The sequence below is a fragment of the Cydia fagiglandana genome, chromosome 21 (assembly GCF_963556715.1).
Source record: "Cydia fagiglandana chromosome 21, ilCydFagi1.1, whole genome shotgun sequence".
NCBI classification, from domain to species: domain Eukaryota; kingdom Metazoa; phylum Arthropoda; class Insecta; order Lepidoptera; family Tortricidae; genus Cydia; species Cydia fagiglandana.
The window spans coordinates 4,787,332-4,809,707 of NC_085952.1; the positions used below are offsets into that span (position 1 = coordinate 4,787,332).

General features: G+C 38.6%; 1 protein-coding gene across 1 annotated transcript in view; it reads left to right on the forward strand.

Annotated features, from left to right (window-relative positions):
- Positions 1-22,376, forward strand: part of LOC134675157 (ABC transporter G family member 20-like) — an 84,028-nt gene that overhangs the window by 28,593 nt on the left and 33,059 nt on the right. The window lies entirely within an intron of this gene.

Sequence of the window (22,376 nt, forward strand, 5' to 3'; positions counted from 1 at the left end):
TTTCGCGCGTTGTTCGCCTACGTAAGACGTAGCGTAAAAGATGACTCACGCTAGACCGGGCCGTGCTAGGGCCTAGGCCTCCAACATGTAATTTTCTATGACGGCAGATCGGTGATCACGTAGTGCTTTCCATAGAAAACGAAACGCCCCGGCCCGGGCTAGCGTGAGACATTCTTAAAGCTCCGTTGCTTGACCCTCTTCGGATCGATCCATTGAACCACGTTACTAAGTGATCGTCACAAAACTGACAATAAAATGTCAAACACCAATTGTTCATTCGACACAAAGCATTGAATAATTAACGCCGTTAGTTTCGTCCTTAGAGCATTTAAGTAATAACTTATACCCCTGCCGAAAAACTGGCACATTTGTGCAAACTTTTGTATGAAATAACATGACTATTTGTACGTTACGTACAAAACATGTTGAAATAGAAATACATTTGACGTGCCCTCCCCCGCAAAAATCGGCAAACTATTTCGCACAGAAAATGACAGCCATGACGTCTCCAGTTACTAAATGCTCTAAGGTTTCGTCAAAAAACGAAATTTCATTCTTAACCTCACTTATAGTCCGTTTTTTAGTGTTCCGTACAAAACTTTGTTTACGGAACACTTATGGGATCACTTCGGTCTTGCAAATCAGTTAAATACGTTTTTCTCAGAGACCGTTTTTTTAGCATTAGAAGGAACTTGAAAGAAGGTAAGCGATCTTGATATGTCTTTTAATTGACAAACGCTTTTTAAAAATCAGTAACTATTACTTATGAAAGCAGAAGTATATAAATGATCGTATTAGATTCATAATTGTTACATATTTGCCGTAACTTATTTTTAAAATGTGGTTTTCAATTAAAAGACACACCAAAATTGTTTACCTTATTTCTAATGCTAAAAAAAACGAATTATAAGTAAGTTTATTCATAAATTATATCGGGATAGGTTCACTTTCATTTCACCTACATTCCGGGGCAGGCCAGGATTTTGACCCTATAGCCCCGTTGCTTGACCCCAATTCGGACCGGTCCGGTGACCCACGTTACGTGGCGTTACGTCGGATCGTTGCCACAGTTATCGAGATAAAAAGTATGACTATGGACAAATATTTTAGGGGTCCGTAAATAATGATTTGATGGGCTATAAACACGTGGACAAATGGTTAGGAACAATTAAGTATCTCACTTATGGATCTTCTACAAAATCTCATTGCAAATTAAAACTACTTACACTTATACCAATTGGGGCATTATCTATGAAAAGGGACCTTATTCTCGATGGCGCTTACGCCGCACAGCGTCGCTCGGCATTGTATTTAGGTATATCGGAGCATCGTTAATAATGGCATAAGCGCCATCGACAATAAGGTCCCTTTTCATAGATAACGTCACAATTAACTAAAACTTATCTTTTAAAATATTGTTCTTGTTTTTGCCACACAAACGCAAACCTTTCTGAAAATTATGAAGTAAGTTGAAAAATATTGTCAACGTATTTTTGGGCAATCCTGTAAAAAGTAAAAAAAAAAATCTCGGCTGGCTCTAATAAGTCCAAAGACCATACTGCTAATCATATCTTACAGGCAAGAATATAATATAATAAATATAATAATATTGTTTAGATAAAATCATACTGAAATATATTTTTACATGTATTGTTTTATATGTTACTTTTATATTCATGTTATTAAACCCTAAATCTAAGAAATACGATAAATAAAGGAATAATAATAAAATTCTTTATATGCAAAAAATATGGTACAATAAAGGTTTTATTTTAAAGATATTTGTGTACAATGACATATTTTACCTAAAGATAGTCAGACGGAACCGTGCATTATACGTTTTATGGCACGGACTTGGCCTTTTATTTTAATTTCTGCAAATGGACTAAGGATTTTTCAGTTCAGGTTAATTAAGCAATTTAAAATTAAGTACGCAATGTAAGTAATGATGCCGATATCATTTACAAATTTTTCTTATTTTTTAATTTGCTCTGTAATTCAAAGTGTTTATTATATGCTATAGGTACCTATATGCGGACCAGATATTATTTGTCAGTTATTTACAAACAAGATAAATATACAGTGGTATTAAGTACTATTAAAAGAAATTAATATCTAGCGTAAATCTAAAATAAGGCCTTGAGGCATTTTACGAGTACCAAAGATGCTGGCGGCACGGCATTTCCTCCCTGTATCGTAATGCTGATGGCTCCTCTACACGATGGGCCAGCGCCGGCCACTCCAAGGGACGCATTTATGGGTTAGAGGGAGCAAGTGATATTGCTATCTCATTCTACCGCATGGCTGCATCCCTTGGAGTGGCCGGCGCTGGCCCATCGTGTAAAGGAGCCATGATACGTTGTGCGAGGAAGCCGCCAGCTCTTCGGTCACCAGTTTATCAATAGGTAATGAAAATACTTCGAAGTAATGACATTACTGTCTACAGAGTAGTTATTAGAAATTGAAAAGCAGCGAAGAAATAACAACATTATTAATGTAATCTCAACTGATAGTATTTGGCCCTCAATAAAATATGAAATGCTAAGCCTAAAGATGAACAAGATAGTAAGAAAGTGAGTCAAGATTCTGATAAAAACTAAATCCGCTACGAGTGCGTCCGCATGTTTGCTGTATATTGGTCGCTTTATGCGAGGCTTGCATGAGTTGCGGTAATCAGGACCGCAATCTAAGACAAACGTCTGTTCTTGCGATGTATTCGGGGACCTGGACGCATCTCGAGATACATTTCGCACATATAACGGTATTCACGCTATTCGAGACAGTGCGTGACGAGACGCCGGGGAAAGTGATGTCCGTATTCATTTTAAAGTGCGATTTATTATATCCGACATAGATTTGTCAGTAATTCCTGACGATACCTGCTGAATGTCCAGATATACTTATCAATCAATCAATTACTTAATGCAATGCTTTAAAAAACTCTGAGTCAAAATTTTATTCTGACCTAATGCGTAGGAGGTTGACAAATATTTGGGCCAATCTGTCCTACCACACAAGGTGGCCCATTTAGATCGGTCAGTATGGGAAAATTTGAAACTATAAGACATGCGACAATCTCTTCAGGAACCATGTCATCGATTTTAGTAACAGAGAGGGACGATTATAGAGTTGAGGAAGTTTTAGGTGTATAACTTGCTAACCCGTGAAAAAGCCGGGGTCGCTTGTATATCATAGATCACACGTAACATAGTTTTTACGCCTTGACATAACAGTGGTATTAAGATGGCTTTCAAAATGGCGCGGGAAGAGGAACTCACGCACTTGATACAAATTGTGAATATGATGTCACATGTTACATGTATGTTACATCTACACTAGATGACTGTTTATGTCATACTGTTTATAATGGGATGAAAACTTGTTCACAATGGTCGTATTTAGAATTGAATGTTCTTGGCGGTATTTAGGTACTTATGACTGTCTTGATTATGAATGAGTCTAAAGATTCATTTTATTAAGATTCACGTACCTTCTATATAAATACATTCATAAACATTGAGGACGAACTGAGAGAAAATTGCTTGCGGTGGTGTGGACACGTCATGAGGCGACACCAGGACCATATGACGACCATAATTATGATAAAATGATTGTTGCGACGAAAACGTACGAGGAGGGCTGACCCCAAGTGATATGGGAACATTGCCAGGAGAAAGAAAGAAAGACTTAAATACATTACACTTATGCGAATATGTGTGTGTTCTATTCTATTTTATTATATTCTATGGTACAATCGTCGGTAAAAACAGGTTCTAAACTAGGTAAGAACTCAATTTGCAATCCATATGACCACCCAGTCATGAGGGAACGACAAAGAAGTAGACCACCCAAGTTTTGAGCTTCTTCGACTATTGACTATATCTGCGCTAACTATACAGTGTGTTTTTTTTAAGTGGGACAGTATGGGGAAATCCCAAAGTATAAGAGATACAGGGAAACTGTCTTAGGAAACATTAGGTACTTTTTTGTGAAAAAAAAATGGTATAGTCAAAATTTTGGTCAAGTGTGAGTTGTCCCTAAAAATGATTAATTTTGATGAAATTTTTTTTTGACGCACATCTACTCAGTTTCATGAGGGGATCATTTTATTGTATGGGAAGAAAAAAATCGGGACAGCAGAAGTTAGTCAAATTTAAGAAAATCGTTTTCATTTTTACAACCCGTGTAAATTGAAAACCACTGCCCACTGCAAGGTTTTTATTTAAAAAATATTGCCTATTCCAGTTTTACATTTGAATTTGGAACACTTTATTTGGTTTAAAAAGGATTAAAATACTTTAAGATATTCTTACGCGAGCCTTACCTTACAAATCTAATTTAAAAAAAAAACAAATTTTAAATTTGGAACTTCTTGAAACAAACAGTATTTTACTTGATATTTCATTGTTTAAAGTTAACATTATGTTAAGTTTTCGTCATGGAATTACCAAACTCGCATAAAGTAGATTTAATTGAAGCGTATTTTGTAAATTATCGTAGCTCTGTGAATGCGTTACAGTGGTATCGGGAACGTTATCCGGACCGCGATCAACCGGACCGCAAAATTTTTGACAAACTGGTGAAAAATTTAAGAAAGGGAGGCTGTTTTAAATTAAAACGGAAGAGACGAGCCACAGTAATAAATGAATTTACAACTATCGCAATCTTAGGATATTTTGAAGCCTACCCAAAAGCCTCATTGAGGGAAGCTGCTAACACTATCGGTGTGCATAAATCTACAGTACGAAAGGTATTGAAGGCTTACAAGTACAAGTGTTACATAGAAGGTCATCTTGTACAAGCATTGCTTCCAGGAGACACTGACCGGAGATTAGCATTTTGCCAGTGGTTTGTAGCATGCTCGATTAGAAACCCGTTTTTTCCAAGCCGGATTATTTGGACAGATGAATGCAATTTTTCAAACAATGGCATGTACAATAGAAAAAATAATCATTTTTGGGCACTTACAAACCCCTTCCGAACTACGGCAACCCATAACCAGGTCCGCTTTTCCTTTAATTGTTGGTGTGCAATATTAGATAATAAAATCTTTGCCATTAAAATTTACCATGGAACATTGAATAGTCAAAAATATCAGGAAATATTAAACATGGCTGTGGATTTAGTAGATATGGCAATTCCATTAAATAATTTGAATAATATCATCTACCAACAAGACGGCGCCCCTGCCCACAATAGTATCGCTACGAAACAGTTTTTAAATGAACATTTTCTTGATCGCTGGATGGGCACAAATGGCCCTATTAAATGGCCACCACGTTCACCCGATTTAACACCGTTGGATTTTTTCATTTGGGGGTACCTTAAAGGTCGAATTTATGCAGATACTTACAACTCGGTACAAGAGTTAAAAGACGCAGTGCATTATCATTTGAACAACATACATCACAACGCCTTGTCTAAAGCTACCAGAGGTGTTCTGAAACGCGCTCGTGCCTGCATTCGACAAGAGGGAGGCCACTTTGAACATTTACTTTAATGTAAAATTATTTTATTAAATTTACCTAACTTCTGCTGTCCCGATTTTTTTCTTCCCATACAATAAAATGATCCCCTCATAAAACTGAGTAGATGTGCGTCAAAAAAAAATTTCATCAAAATTAATCATTTTTAGGGACAACTCACACTTGACCAAAATTTTGACTATACCAATTTTTTTTTCACAAAAAAGTACCTAATGTTTCCTAAGACAGTTTCCCTGTATCTCTTATACTTTAGGATTTCCCCATACTGTCCCACTTAAAAAAAACACACTGTATACTCGTAAAATAGTTTGGACCCAATATCGAACCCTGTGGGAAGCCATAAGAGACGCAAGCTTCAGAGATACTACTGGTAATATGTATTCTCATTACTTCATTTTGTTTTATACAGGTGACGCCTTAGATAGCTAGAGAACCGTTTGAGAGCAAGCGTTTTCCGTAGTAGACTGGTTTAAAGATGATCAATTGTGTCAAAAGCTTCCGATAAATCAAAGGTAGGTAGCACCAAATTGTTCCTTTTCGAGAATCAATTTCAGTCAGGACGTCATCATTGACATCCAACAGGGCATCTGATGTACAGTCAGCAGCCAATAGTTGCTAAGCGGGCGCGGTGTTCAAAATGATCTTGACGCGACTTTATTGTTAAGAGAATAAGAGGGCGTCAAAGTAATTTTGAACACATCGGCCGCTTAGCAACTTCTGCTGCTGACTGTACTATGTCGAGACCTGAAACCCGATCACACTACTTATTTGAAGGCGATTGTACACAGTTAAGATCATTTCCTCACCATAGTCTCAACGCATTAACTGACCAGCGCAATTTTAAACAATGTGGGCTTCTTATGTAACAATTATCTGAGGCAAAATGTACTAACGAAACGCATTGACATTTAATACACCTTATGCCTTTGTAACAAGATTTAATATTGCAGGTGTTTATTCAAGTGTACAATATAATGAACGAAACAGCATTACAGTACCTTGACTTTGTAAATTTGACTGGGAATACAATGGCGTGGCGACTCTGGATATTCTTAGGTACCAGTGGCGGCGCGTCAAACATATCCATAGGCAAGCCGGGGCTAATTTGGCTTACATATTTCCTTTAAAACTCTGCTCAAACGTCCAAAAACAGGCAAGCCGGTGGGAATCGGCTTTTATGGACGCGCCGCCACTGTTAGGTACGTACCTATCGAATGTTGGCTGCCGTAAAAAAAATGTTTTGACGTCTGCGGGGCCTAGCCAAGATGCCAATCGTTTGCGCTAGATACTACAGCGAAATGCTTTCTGTCTCTTTATTAATCTTACATATTTTGTGCGATAGAGAGACAAATAGCTTTTCGTTGTAGGTGCAAACGATGGGCACTGCGTGTTCTAGATGGGACTGAAAGTGGCATCTTTAAGCTTTAACACAGAATGTAGGTACCCATTGAAATGATAGTTTCAAATTATTTTCATAATTTAAGTTGAGATGACTGGAGGTCATCTCTGAAATGTTAATTAACAGTACTTTATTACCCACTGTGTATTTTAAATTTTTAACTACAGAAATAGCACAATTAATAATACATTTAAGGCTAATAAAGACTAATTAAACAATTTAAATAACACTGTATATTTGTATACCATGAGTGATTTCATTGTCCTTAAATGGGTACTTAATAATATACATACCTTCTTAACCTAATAATATTCATTTAGTTTCTGTCGCCATACCGTCGCCAGTTTTAAGAGTTAATTTACTATTTATTTATTACTTGTGTCAAAATGGTACGATACTGAAACAACACGTTGATAAACATGAATTGCAACTATAAAGTTTAATAATAAATGCATTGCGATAATATCATAATAGATAAACCAGTCATTAAAAACGAATTGCATGTAAAGACAGGTCTACAGTTTATCCTGTTGCAACAAAGTGTCGAATTGTTATTTTTAGGGTTCCGTACCGAAAGGGTAAAACGGGACCCTATTATTAGGGTTCCGTACCCAAAGGGTAAAACGGGACCCTATTACTAAGACTTCGCTGTCCGTCCGTCCGTCCGTCCGTCCGTCCGTCCGTCCGTCCGTCCGTCCGTCTGTCACCAGGCTGTATCTCACGAACCGTGATAGCTAGACAGTTGAAATTTTCACAGATGATGTATTTCTGTTGCCGCTATAACAACAAATACTAAAAACAGAATAAAATAAAGATTTAAATGGGGCTCCCATACAACAAACGTGATTTTTGACCAAAGTTAAGCAACGTCGGGAGTGGTCAGTACTTGGATGGGTGACCGTTTTTTTTTTGCTTTTTTTTGTTTTGCATTATGGTACGAAACCCTTCGTGTGCGAGTCCGACTCGCACTTGCCCGGTTTTTTTTAATTTTCCACTGTAGCTTGAGCCGTGGCAAAAAAGCCAGGACGTGAAGATGATGATGATGATAAATATTTAGTTAGTGGGTTCATATAGGTACAAAGACACTGTTAAATATTTTTTTTAATAAATATTATAGGACTTTTTTTTACACAAATTGACTAAGCCCCACGGTAAGCTCAAGAAAGCTTGTGTTGTGGGTACTCAGACAACGATATATACAAATGTATAATATACATAAATATTTAAATACATAGAAAACAACCATGACTCAGGAACAAATATCTGTATCATCGTACAAATAAATGCCCTTACCAGGATTCGAACCCGGGACCATCGGCTTCATAGGCAGTGTCACTACCCACTAGGCCAGACCGGTCGTTAAAAATAAAATCTGTAAGCCTCAAAAATATGTGTTGATTGTTCAATGACGTCTTTATCTGTTGATATAGTCCCTACAATCATAGAGTAATATACAGTATGGAATGATAAGTCGGGCTCTGGAGGGAAACTACCTTAAATCCTTAAACTGGCTCATTTTACTTAAAGGAGACATTCCTTTATTTTTAAAAAGAAACAAAACTGCATTCAATGATATTCTAAAACTCGCTTGCCTTGCCCGGGACTCGAACCGATTAAAAATGCCAAAAAATAAAAACTCGCAATTTTATTCTACTAGTCGATACAGTTAATGTTAATGATAACATTTTTCCAAGAAACATTAGGTCTTACACTCGTCTGTCGTACAAAATATCCATAAAATCTAATATTTAGTACTCAATATTTTTTTAGACAAACCAAATTAAAAAATAAATAAATAATACTTTGAATGCAGTTTTGTTTCATTTTAAAAATAAGTAAAGGAATGTCTCCTTTAAGTAAAATGAGCCAGCTTAAGGATTAAAGGTAGTTTCCCTCCAGGGCCCGACTTATCTTTGCACACAGTATATATACAGGGTGTGGCCTGTAATAAGAGCAAAAAATCAAACTGGAGATTCCTTGGAGTACCCAAAGTTACCACCAAGTGGTCCCGATGGTTCAAAATTCTTATTTTAGGAGAAATTTAAATTTAAAGTCAAGTTTAGCAAGCAATGGATTTTAACATTGCGTTACGGTCGCTTAACTGTCGTAAGATGTCATGGTACCGGGACGTCTTGGTACGCGCCTTTTAGTACAAGTTATTTTAAAAATGAATACAGAGAAAAGTAGCTCTTATTATTAGGAAGTCAGAACTCATTCAATATGCAATGACACGTTATGTTTTGTTGACAAACTCGAAATACTTTTTATTGCTATGTAATGGAAATAGTTTTTAAAATAATTTATTTTCGTAATAAAAACCTCCATAATACACTTAACTTCATTACCTACCTACTTGAAAAATGCTTTGAACTTTGTCAATATTGACAACTGTCAAGCGAATGCACAACAATTATTTATGTAATCCAATCTTGTTTATGATGGAATTACATGACTGAACGGTGGAGCCAGAAGAAGTTCAAACCAAGCTGTTGCATCGCAAACGATTTCCCGATCGGAGGCAGACTGACAGTGTCATCGTCAACGTTGAACGTAGTGCCACGTTTGCGGGACAACGAGCCTGTCCGGACGGCGGTGCAGCCTCAGCCAGCGTGCAGGCGGTGATATGCGAGTCAGCGTGGCGTTATACTAAATAATAGTCTGCAATTTCGACAACCACCAGTACCAAAAACAGAACTATGTGTATTCTATGGATCTGTCACAGAAGTCGTATTAGAGGAGAAAAAGTACCTACCTGATTCATAACAGAGTCATTTGAAAGAATAAGGATACCTACTGCTGATACATCGTATTATCGAAAAAGCAAAAAAGCAATTTATCAGCCAGATTATGAATGGAAACTGAAAAGTGTTTGTTATTAATTTGTTAGTTGTGAAATGTAAGTACTTGTGTTGTGTTATGTAGTTGTTCAAGATTAATAAACTCAGTAACTGTACGTTTTTGTTTATTATTTTTTCTATGTGATGTAATTATTTACATGAAGCAATAGGCGTAGCTAAGGGTGGTATTCCATCTGTCCAATTTTTTGTCATTTTGTGTCACTCTGCCATTAAGCAAAATGTGAGACAAAATACACATTGGACAGGTGGCCAAAATGATCTTAGAGTCAGTCCAAGAATAGTCTGCAGCGGATTTGATACCCACGCGAGAGTCTCGGGCGAGAAGCTGTCGACGAGAGCACACCATGTACACACTCGTTGAATCATTCACACCGCGGAGGCCGCCACGATGGACATAGAAACCGTTGCCCTCTGTGCTGCTAGCTACTATAATTATTTAGGCCTATATCATAAAAAATATTTATGTTTCAAATTTTTGGGGTTCCATACGACTGGCTCTATTTGGTAAAATTTTAAAAACTGCAATTCAGTCTCGTTGGACCACATTTTAACGGCTGCACGGCTGATCACCAAAACGTCTTTACAGAAACACACCGGTTAATTATCGATAATAATATTTAACATACGTAATTTGCATTTGTGATGTCTAGCTCCAATTTGTTCGTAGGTTTTGGTCGGGTAGTTACACAAATTTCTGTTTTAACAATGAGTGTGTACATGCTCTGCCCCGCTGTCCTCGCGAGAGCAGCGAGACCCTTTGACTCGGCCGGAAAAAGCCGACCACATGACAATCGGAGAACGACGAGACGAGACAAGGAAGACCGAGACAAGACGAGAACTGACTGTACACACTCGCTCTCGGCCTGTCTCGGGGTGTCTTGCCGAGAGTGTACAGCCGCCATAAGCGTGAGCGAGTTTACAAGAGTTATGCAAAAGAGTTTGTTTAAAGTAAAGGGCAACGAGACGGTAAAGATAGAGTCGGACCAAAAAAAGTCTGCAGCGGATTTAATAGCTCACGCAGTGCAAGTGTCATTTATACGTCATAATTTCATAGAAGTTTGACGTTTTAAATGACACTTCAGTCAAATCCGCTGCAGACAATTCTTGGTCTGACTCTAGCGACAACAGGATCAGTGTGTCCCTTTCTATTATTGCCAGGTAATAAAGACGGTACCTATCTATCCAGTTTAGTTTTTAATTTCAATTTGTATTTTCTATTTTAAGGCCTTAGTTTTGTAGGTTGTTTTAATTTTAGGATACATTTTATTGTAACTTTGATATTAATTATGTTTTGGTTTAAATAAAAAGTATTCATAATAAAGACAGAATACGTAAAAACAGTTTGTTTAAAGACAGACCAAGAATAGTCTGCAGCGGATTTAATAGCCCCCGCAGTGCAAGTGTTATTTTAAACGTCAAACTTCTATGAAATTATGACGTATAAATGACACTTGCACTGCGTGGCGTGGGCTATCAAATCCGCTGCAGACTTTTTTTGGTCCAACTCTACAACTGTTTTCTGCCGGGGTACGTCGCCTTTCAAAATATCATAAATATTGTAATAAACCTCCACAGTAACCTAAACCATGTATTAGATTGTTTAATCTATTCTCTCTTACAACATACATGACAATGTACGTCAAGTTGCTAATTTATCAAAATAAAGCAAACTTTACAAATAATAATATTAATTTAGTAAACTAATCAATTATGCACGTGAAATATGAAACATACCATATGTTAACGAAACAACAGTAAATGAAAACCGAGCTTTATTGTCAAATCAGAGTTACGAATGTGGGTTGTGGTTGCACCAACTGTAATTTTGGTTGTGATCGCAGTTGTACAGCCAGATGAATTAGCAGTGAAATTCTTCGTTATTTTTGAGAAGGCCCTCCACCTCCACCCAGTATTGCACATGTTGATGTCGTGTCGGAGCGGAGTCAAACGGAGAACAGGTTGTACCATCGTTCGTAGTCGTTGTCGTGAAAAAGAATCATCCTTACAAAATTTTAAAAGTGCAAGTTATCTCGTGAAGTGGTTATCCATTTAGATTGGCATAATTATTATCATTTATCAGTGATTTTATTGCACAATTTTTGTTGGAACTGCTTAATAAACAGTTCAAGTTGCTTTATAGGGTTTTACTCATTTCATCCTTTTGTCCGTTAGGCCTATTTGATAAGAAAACTGTTAAGTAATGTTGATTTCCACATTAAGTACTGAACAGTAATTGAAAATTGCATACGTTTAAAAAGCGATATTATTACATTTAATAGGATTTTCAATATTATTGAAAACGATCGTAAATGTCAATGTCAAGTATTCCGACTGGACACATAACGTCTGCAGTACATTGCGGGCACGATTAATTTTGTTAGAAAATAACAGAAAATTATTTTTTCATTTTAATTAATTGAAACTATTTGGACTTAATTCCTCATTACTTAAAGGGCGTATATTTTAATTTTTTGCTCTTATTACAAGCCACACCCTGTATATGTAAGTAAAGAAAGAGTGGCCACTCCACACATTATAATTCGGTTAAATTATGTTCTAATGTATGGGCAAGAAAAACAAATTATAGCCAGCATTCTATGAATGTAGTATGATACCTTTGGGTATGGTGCTTTACGCACACTAGCGTCCCTCCCCCTCCCCCTGACGCAACCCCCCTTTTTAGTGTGAAATATGTCCCGGTTTACGGTTTTTTTTTTTTTTTGAGAAAAGTATTAGAGTTAGGAAGAAAGTGTCAATGAAAGAAATGTTCCCTATTAAATTCTAAACAAAAAAGGTTCTGTACCCTGTACTATTATTTATTCTGTGGTTTTGGTAAGAACACTGATGTGTGGAGTTACCACTCTTTTTAATATTTGTATTATTCTATGCTACAATAAAAAAAATAACTGTTTACCTAGAACTTGACTTTTAGCAAGCAATACGTTATTTGCCTACTTGTGTAGTTTACGGAGTTGAAGTGCAATAGTAAATACAAATTATGTTATCTAGCTTATTCTGTTTTTCTATTGGTTGTAGCTGATGACATATTCTATAGTAAATAAGTATTGCAAAGCTTATTTAGCCAGAGCAAACACATTTGACCTAAGGAATGTAAGGGCTGGTTTTAGTGTCACGCGGACCGTCCGTGCGGATCTCTCCGCACCGGACCAATATGTATCAAGTTCAGCTTTACTAACGAAAGCTGACGGTTCGGGACAGCTTTCTCATACAATTTGACGGTGCGGAGCGATCCCCACGGACGGTCCGCGTGACACGAATGGCCTGTGCACACCGGCTGCGTGTGCGTGACGTGCACATGCACGTGCGGCGTTGTAGTATACAGATCCTTATGAGAGACGGCACACCGCTTGTGTGACGTGTGCGTGTGCGGCTCCAACATTTTAGCGCACGCACACGCGCACGTCACGCACACGCAAGCCGGTGTGACTCGGCCTTAAAACCAGCCCAGATGGTTGTACTGGTGCTCGACGCGGTTCCAGCACATGTCATTTCTAAACTTAAGTCATTGTCAATAGAGGTGACAGCATGGTGTAATCTATTGGGCATTAATTAGCATGTCGAGCACTAGTACCACCACCTTAGTACCTCATGTTTGTTATTTTGTGGTATATTTCCCGTGTCATATTACTCATATTATTATAGGTTTTTCAACCCTTAGCGCCACTTGCACCATCCCACTAACCCGGGGTAAGCCGTTTAAACCTGGAGTTACCATGGTTACCAGTACAATTTGACACTGGGTTAACGGTTTAACCGCTTAACCCCGGGTTAGTGGGATGGTGCAAGTGGGCCTTAAGCCGACCACTGACTAACAGTCCGCCGGACGATATCGGCCGGTCAGTTGTTCGGAACTGTCAAATTTTTGTTCTAACAGACAGGCCAATATCGTCCTCAGTCGTCGTCAGTGGTCGGCTTTAGTGTAACTGGCCAAGTGGGTAGTGATCTTGCCTATGAAGACGCTGATCCTTCCTGGGTTCGTATTCCGGATCCCGGTAAGGGCATTTATTTGTATGATGAGCACAGATATTTGTTCCCACAAATAGTTTACGTTTAGTTTATTCTACAAGTCTTCTTGAGCTTACCGCGGTGGAAGAATGTCTTTATAATATTTATTTAATTAGTTATTATAATTAACGCAAAGAAAGCGCAACACTGGCTAGAATGCCAATCAAGCATTAGCATAGAAACCCGACACAAGTCACACTTGTAGACACATACATAACATAACTGTTGCCATGATAATGTCGTATCTCTATACGACCTTTACTATGACATACGACCTTTTGAATGGTCACAATACTGGAGTCATTGTCCACCGAATTGAGTTAGGTGTTACCCGTGTTACATGACCACTTTGTTTGGTGCATTGTGTAGTGAACTAGGAATATTTTTGGTTATCAAGATATCGATGTGATTATTATATATTGATAACTAAATGAAAATGAATATTAATGTAAGCAAGTTCCAGTAATCTAGTGTGTTTTCACAGGTTGTTTCAAAATACGAATATAGGTACAGTCACCTGCAATAATATGTATGTTACTCTTGGCAGGGCGTAAAAATATGTGACACGCCTCTACAAATAAGACCATGTCAGATATTTTTGCGGCCTTAGTTGTGTAACATACCTATATATAATATTGCAGGTAACATGAGGAAACCGACTAATTTTAACCACGAACTTCTGAGGTCAAAAGGAGGAAAAAATGTAATATGTGTTGATTACGCCAAAATAAAAATGTTTTTGTCTGTTTTTTTTTTTTTTTTTTAATGTATTTGTACATAAAAAGTAAATGTTATTGGTAGACATGTCACTTAAAATGGATTATTACATTTTTTTTTCGTAAAACTTAGTTTTTGCAAAGTGTTACTTGTCACTTTTTGACATCTATCAATAAGGATATTTAGACTACCTACGTCCCATAGTAGCAAGATCGCCACAAAAAGGCGTGTATAAGAGCGTCGACGTTTAATTAAACTTATGCGATCCGATAATGTATGTAAGTATGTAAGCTAAGCACTTTAAGACTAGAGGAAATACTGTGTTTCACACCGATTATAATTTTATTATTCACCAAAATGGGACTTTTTATATTCGTGATACCAAAGACTCCTTCGACACGTGATGTCGTCAAAAGTTCAAAACGTCAGGGGTCATTTTTAAGGTTTTTACCCAGTCAAATTACTTGAATCATTATACGAGAATTATGTTGTACATATATACATTACCTGTTATTCTTGACAGTCAGCCTTAGAAAATATTAGCTTTTCCCTCAAAACGAGGTGTTTCTAGAAAACAAACAGACCGAGCAAACATTTACATTATCCGCTCAAAGTCATTAACTAATCATAATATACGTCGTTTTAATTACATTTGTAATTTGCGGTCAACACCACATTTGTAAAGTAATCAAATACGTCAATAGCGAACTCAAAACTGACGCTCTATCCAAACGGATACGTAGTTGAGTCACAGAAATTAAGATAATCTGTAAAATTCCCTAATTGGTTTATATGTTAATATTCTTTTGATTTCTTTTAGTGAAATTCCAAGATGCTGTTAATTGTTCGTTTAGTTATTAATTTATACTACCGACAAAGTGTAGTGCGACTATATAAATATCGACTGAGGATACGCGCAAAACTTAACTCAGATGGCGCTACAATACATGTAGTTTAAAAACATGTCAAAATCCAAAGAAATATAAATTATGACATAATCGATGCGCTCGTAGTGTTTAATTGTAAAAAAATCTGCTGTTGATTAGTTCACAGACTATATAATAAAATAAAAATAAAGTGTACAAGAATAACCACTATCATATCGATATGATGCAAATTACTAGATAATTATATGTATTAACGAAGTGAGAGCGATCGAATTGTCATAGTCATGTTATACAACTATGGACGTTGCTAGGTATGGACTTGGCGGACATTCTTTGCATTTAAAGAAGACATTGTTAGACACGAGTTCATTTATAATCAGACTGGTCACGATACACTGGATTCTATTCAACATGCCTAATCATAGAATGCCGTATTCGAACTTCAAGATATTCACAAGAGACGACACGTACTAGACCCATTCTAGATACGTTATAGTTTAGATATCAACTAGTTCTCTTTTGCAGCGCAATTCTGGCAACCAATGTCACTTTTACGTTAGATAGAGTAAGATATCTATGAGATGTGAATTGGATCTCTAAGTCATATCCTGTGGAATCGTCTAAGAGTATATCCAGAATCGCGCAAATATCAAATTTGACAGGTTAGATCTTAAACATATCGTTATCGTATCTTGGTGATGTCTAAAAGATATCTAATAGATGTCTATTTCAAAATCTGAATCGGGCCCAGAGACATATTATGACGAATCATGGGATTTAAAGTTGACTCACGTTAGACCGGGCCGGAGCTTCCAGCGCATCGTTTTCTATGGAAAGCATCACGTTACCTATAATGTCATAGAAAAGTAAGCCCCGGAAGCTCCGGCCCGGACAAGGCCCGGTCTAACGTGAGTCATCCTTTATAGATAATCGTAATTCGAATTATGCCAGGAGTAAATATCAATCGAACTTTATTGCCCCAGCCTTTTTTGCATAAAATTCTCTTACTTACTCCTCGGGCGCAGCGGCCCAAAGTGTGTCTTGTGACCACGACTGCTCGCCACTGATCCCGGTCCTGTGCCGTTTCTCGCCAGTTCTCAACCCGGAGCTCGCGCAGATCAGCGTCCACCACATCCACTCATCGATACTTAGCTCGGCCGACCGGGCGGCGTCCTATCGGTTTTCCCTCAAACGCTCTTTTCACCGCTCGATCACATAAAATTCTCTGATGTTTATATTTTCAATAGCATAAGCGCTGGTGGCCTAGCGGTAAGGGCGTGCGACTTGCAATTCGGAGGTCGCGGGTTCAAACCCCGGCTCGTACCAATGAGTTTTTCGGAACTTATGTACGAAATATCATTTGATATTTACTAGTCGCTTTTCGGTGAAGGAAAACATCGTGAGGAAACCGGATTAATCCCAATAAGGCCTAGTTTCCCCTCTGGGTTGGAAGGTCAGATGGCAGTCGCTTTCGTAAAAACTAGTAGGTAGGTACCTACGTCAAATCATGGGATTAGTTGTCAAGCGGACCCCAGGCTCCTATGTGAGCCGTGACAAAATGCCGGGATAGCGCGAGGAAGAAGAGGAACATAAGTGACTTCTGTTTGTACACAGACTGGGAAGTATAGACACCGCATGTTACATACGCAGCCGAGCATAGTCTTTCATTAGGTCTTCCTATAAGTAATCAATGTTATGCAAGCGTCATCGGATGACAATCCGCCGCTGATGTAACCGAATGTACAGTCGAAGACAAAAGTCCTTGACACTTTGCATTGGTTTTGGCAAGCTTTGGTAAATGAATAGAATATTTGGAATTCTCTTTAAGATACAATTGCACCAATTTCAATTACCGACTGATTAACGACAACCAACAGTGAACTAGTTAGACCAAAAAAAGTCTGCATCGATTTTGATAGTATACGCAGTGCAAGTGTTATTTATACGTCATAATTTCATAGAAGATTGACATTTAAAACAATACTTGCACTCCGTGTGCTATTCAAATCATGGAATTAGAACCTGGTAAAATAGTTCCAAGTTTTTTTAGCTTAAGTAATTGACTTTGGAGGCCTATATAATTGTTTTCCATCGAATTTTCTCGGAAGCGTTCGTATTTGTCATGCTCCTTCAGTCAACGTTAGTACTTTTGGTACCGAAACTGACTGAAATAGTAAGACACGTCCGTACGTTTCCACGAAAATACGATGGAAAATAATTATTCACTCCATCTATAAATTCCATTGAAAAAGATCTTCGACGTAATGGTTAAAAATCTATGTATTGATAAAGGTCATTGACTTGCATTAGCACCTAATCATGCATACGCTCGATTGGTCATATTATTACGTTATAACTGTCAAGACACAGGTGTCTTCATCATGTGTGTCATGCTGCCACCTATTGCTTCATTTAATATCGTACCTTACAATATACGCTGCCGCTTTTGTACCCGAGTGTACCCACCCTTAACTCATTCTCAACCTTATTCTTAATCGTATAAGGTTCAATTTGACTAATGGGCAAGGTACATCAGTAACTCAACACGAGATTATGACAAAGGGTCATCTTTCGACATGCCATTCAGTTGCGAATGAATGCAAATACGCATATAATTATAATTGGGGCCAATTGCGTCTTGGTTTTGGCCGAGAGCCTCCGGATTACGACGAGAGCACAGAATAAATATAATAGTATGACGAGAGCGAAAAGCGACTTTTGTATTCTATGATGCTATTTATACTTACAATTTCACACGCACACGACAATTAAAAAACCGGCCAAGTGCGAGTCGGACTCGCGCACCTTCGTGTGTGCGTGCGTGTGTGTGTGTGTGTGTGCTCGTGTTTTTTGCGTAATGGTGCGGTTTCGTACCATTACGCAAAAAACAGCAAAAATAATCACGTTTGTTGTATTTGGAGCCCAACATTTTTTTTTGTATTTAGTTTTTGTTTTTATAACTAGCTAAACGGCACGGCAGACATGTCGGATTCCAAAACTGTCATCATTTACGAATTCAGCTCTTCCTGAAACCTATAAAACGACACCCATGACGACTTTTATGTCAAAGTGCACGGCAGACATGTTGAAATTTATGTCATGTTCAAATTTGAAATTATTGCTAACTACAGACAAAGTACCTACAATTAATTCAGTCGATCGACCAAATACCACAATGTATTTAACGAAAATAGGTCTCTATTGTTTCCCTAAAAGTTTTAAGTCGAAAATCGCATGCAAGTTCTTAAACCGTCTACTATTGTATAGATAATCATAGTATACATATGTCACCAGTAAAGGCCCGTACACACCGGCTGCGTGTGCGTGACGTGCACGTGCGCGTGCGGCGTTGTAGTATACAGACCTTTATGAGAGATGGCACACCGCTTGCGTGACGTGTGCGTGTGCGGCTCCAAGACTTTAGCGCACGCACACGCGCACGCGCACGGTAAAGTGCATAACTCTGTGAGCGAACAGTCACCTGCGATAATATCTTGCATAACGAAATGCGCAAAAATGTCTGACACAATTGTATTCATATATCGAGCCTTTATATTTTCGCTCCCTTTAATGTGTACGATATTATTGCAGGTGAATGTTATACATTCAATGAGAAACGGGGCAATAGGTTATAGGTTTTCGCGGGCGTGGTTTCCGCAACTCGACGTCATATTATTGCGCCTATTTTGCGTGATGGGTTGGCGGCACTATTCTTGCCAACCCAACTCTACCAAGAAGCCTAGCAGACCCTTGACGATGCCGACGACTTCTTGGAGAGACCCCGGTGAACCGAGGTGTTGTGCCTGGTATTTTGCCACCCGGGGCAATATCCCGACTAATATTATAAATGCGAAAGTAACTTTGTCTGTTGTTACCTCGTCACGCTTAAACTTACTTATTCAACAAAGGACATCGTCTATAACTCTAGCAGTAGCCGTATAGAACAGGATTCTCACCGACTTGCATAGTTTGAGATTTGGAGTTAGACTTAAAGGATATGTTTAACACCCGCCACTACTACTCACCTTACAATGATACCCCACACCTTTTCCGTCAATTCCCACTACAACAAAACCTGACCCATTCCCTTGACCGTCCAATTTCTCCAGCATCCAACTGGGTCAAGCAAGGTTACGGCCGGCCAACTGTGGTGGGAAATATCTCTTACGGCCATCGCGTCTGTGCACATGTTCGTTGGTGCGCATGTTCGTTCGGCAGTTAAATTATTTGAAATGTTACAAACCTGACCCATTCCCTTGACCGTCCAATTTCTCCAGCATCCAACTGGGTCAAGCAAGGTTACCAGCGACCTCGGCCGGTCGATGACATAATTGTGCAGTTGGCCTGGTGTCCGTCCATCCGTGGTGGGAAACAGCTCTTACGGGCACTACGAATTGGGCCAGTTCGTTGGTGCGTAAATCGCATTTATGCACATGTTCGTTGGAGCGCATGTTAGCTCGGCATTATTTCAATTATTTGAAATGTTTGACCCATTCCCTTGACCGTCCAATTTCTCCAGCATCCAACTGGGTCAAGCAAGGTTACCAGCGACCTCGGCCGGTCGATGACATAATTGTGCAGTTGGCCCGGTGTCCGGCCATCCGCACGTAATGCGTTGCGTCAGTGTTGCCCGCTGCTGCCGACACAGACGTATCTGTAGGTCAAAGTCCATTTTGTGTAAGAACTGCATCTTATAGAGTAGTATAAGAATAAATGTTATTATCAATAAAACACATAACAGAATATGTCAGGGGTCTCCGCACTAGGCTACCCCTGTACCGCGGGGAACCGGTAACCAGTTACAGTTAAAATTATTGAACTAATTAACAATTTTGTCTCAGACCAGCAAAGAACACTACAGTCTAATTTTAAGTATTTAAATTGAAGCGCTTTTATTTACAAACAAGATATATATTAGACAGTGATGTTACTAAAAGAAATTAATAACTACTAACTACCTTAAATCTAAAATAGGCCCTTGAGGCATTTTTTAGTCTGTCATCTTGTCGAAACCAATGGAAAACAACGACTAGCTAGAACGTCTATTGACCTACCACGACAAAATAAATACATTAAGCGCCACTTGCACCATCCGCAACCGGGGTTAGCCAGTTAAACCATTAAACCAGGTCAAATTGTACTGGTAACCATGGTAACTCCAGGTTTAACTGGTTAACCCTGCTTAGTTTAGTGTGATGGTGCAAGTGGCGATAACTAACACATTTATTGTCTCTTCAATCGGCCCTCATTGCTGAGGATCGTGACTCCGTTTGATTCCGTCAACTACATAGTTGTCTCCATCGGTCCCGTTCTGCAGCTTGGTGGAGTGCGTCGCTGATAGCCTGACAGGTATTTTTAGTTCCTCCGCTATTTAGTCCGACCATCGTTGGGGACTTCTGTGTAGGTACTAGAGATGCACCGGCTATCCGGTTACTATCCGGTATCCGGCCCATCCGGCCATTATTTTACTATCCGGACGGATACCGGATAGTGACCTACTATCCGGCCGGATACCGGATAGTAACATTGCTTGATTTCGAAGTAAACAAATTGGATTTAAGAAACAGACACGGTCATAATCGTACTTGTTTATTATTTTAAAACAATTTAATCATTCCACTGACTTGCACGCGCACTCATTTCGAACCTAGAAATGAGTCCGCGCGAACGTTTACTAGGATACAGGTGAAACCTGCACAATGCGCACCTGAAAAATCTAAATGTAGGTATAGTTCCGCTGGCCGAATATTCGGCGGCCGGATGCCTGATATTCGGCCGAAGGTCAGGCCGAATATCCGGTATCCGACCAAACAACTATCCGTTGCATATCTAGTACGTACACGTAGAGAGATTAAGGGCCCGATTCGGATTATGAAATAGACATCTATTAGACATCTTTTAGACATCACCAAGATACGATAACGATATGTTTAAGATCTAACCTGTCAAATTTGACATTTGCGCGATTCTGGAGATACTCTTGAACGATTTCCACAGGATATGACTTAGAGATCTAATTCACATCTAATAGATATCTTACTCTATCTAACGTAAAAGTGACATTGGTTGCCCGAATTGCGCTGCAAAAGAGAACTAGTTGATATCTAAACTATAACGTATCTAGAATGGATCTAGAACGTGTCATCTCTTGTGAATATCTTGAAGTTCGAATAAGGTAGTAAGTTTTTCGGAAACAATTGCTTAAGTATTTAAATTGCGATGTCATTGAGCAGTTAGATAAACTTTTAACAGAAAAGTTGTTGCAATAGGCGCAAGAGTGAGATATTTGGATGTATGACATAACCTGAATGAATGGCTGCCATTTACGGCACACCGCCACAAAGGTCAAGAAGTACTGTCAAGAGGAAAATGTGGTAAAAAAATGTGCATATTTCATAGAGCATTGAAAAAAAATCAACAACATACATTTCAGCAGCCTTCACTTTAGTAGGACATAGTTTTTGGTCTGTAATATTAAATTTTTAAGTAGGTATAAGCCATTCTATTCATCTTGATTCTTTACAAGTTCAAGATCCGCGAATAACTATTCATAAGAACGCAATTTTCTGTGACAAGTAGTTAAAAAAAAACGATGTCATACAACCGGACGTACGTAATGACGGTGGCCATGCAAATGTATAGTGTCATTCGTGTTGCAGTAATTTAGTACCTACTAATTACAAATTAACAGTTAGCAGACGGTGAGGCGTCGCAAATGGCGATTAAAAAATGACAGATGATGACATGGTTTCTGTGTGAGATTTTCACATGTGACGCGCATTTTTGTAATATTTCTGTCTTTGCATCGTAAGATTCGTAAGCTACATCGCTGGCACAGGCGATTTATTTAATCTTCACGACAATCACGACTAAGGGCCCCCCCACATCTAGCGTCTTTCGAGCGTCGGCGTCTGTCGGCGTCTGGTCAGCGCTATGGAAAATGACGTCGCTGCGCAGTTGCGTCGACGCTGCGTCGACGTTGCGTCGAGCAGCGGCCATAGAA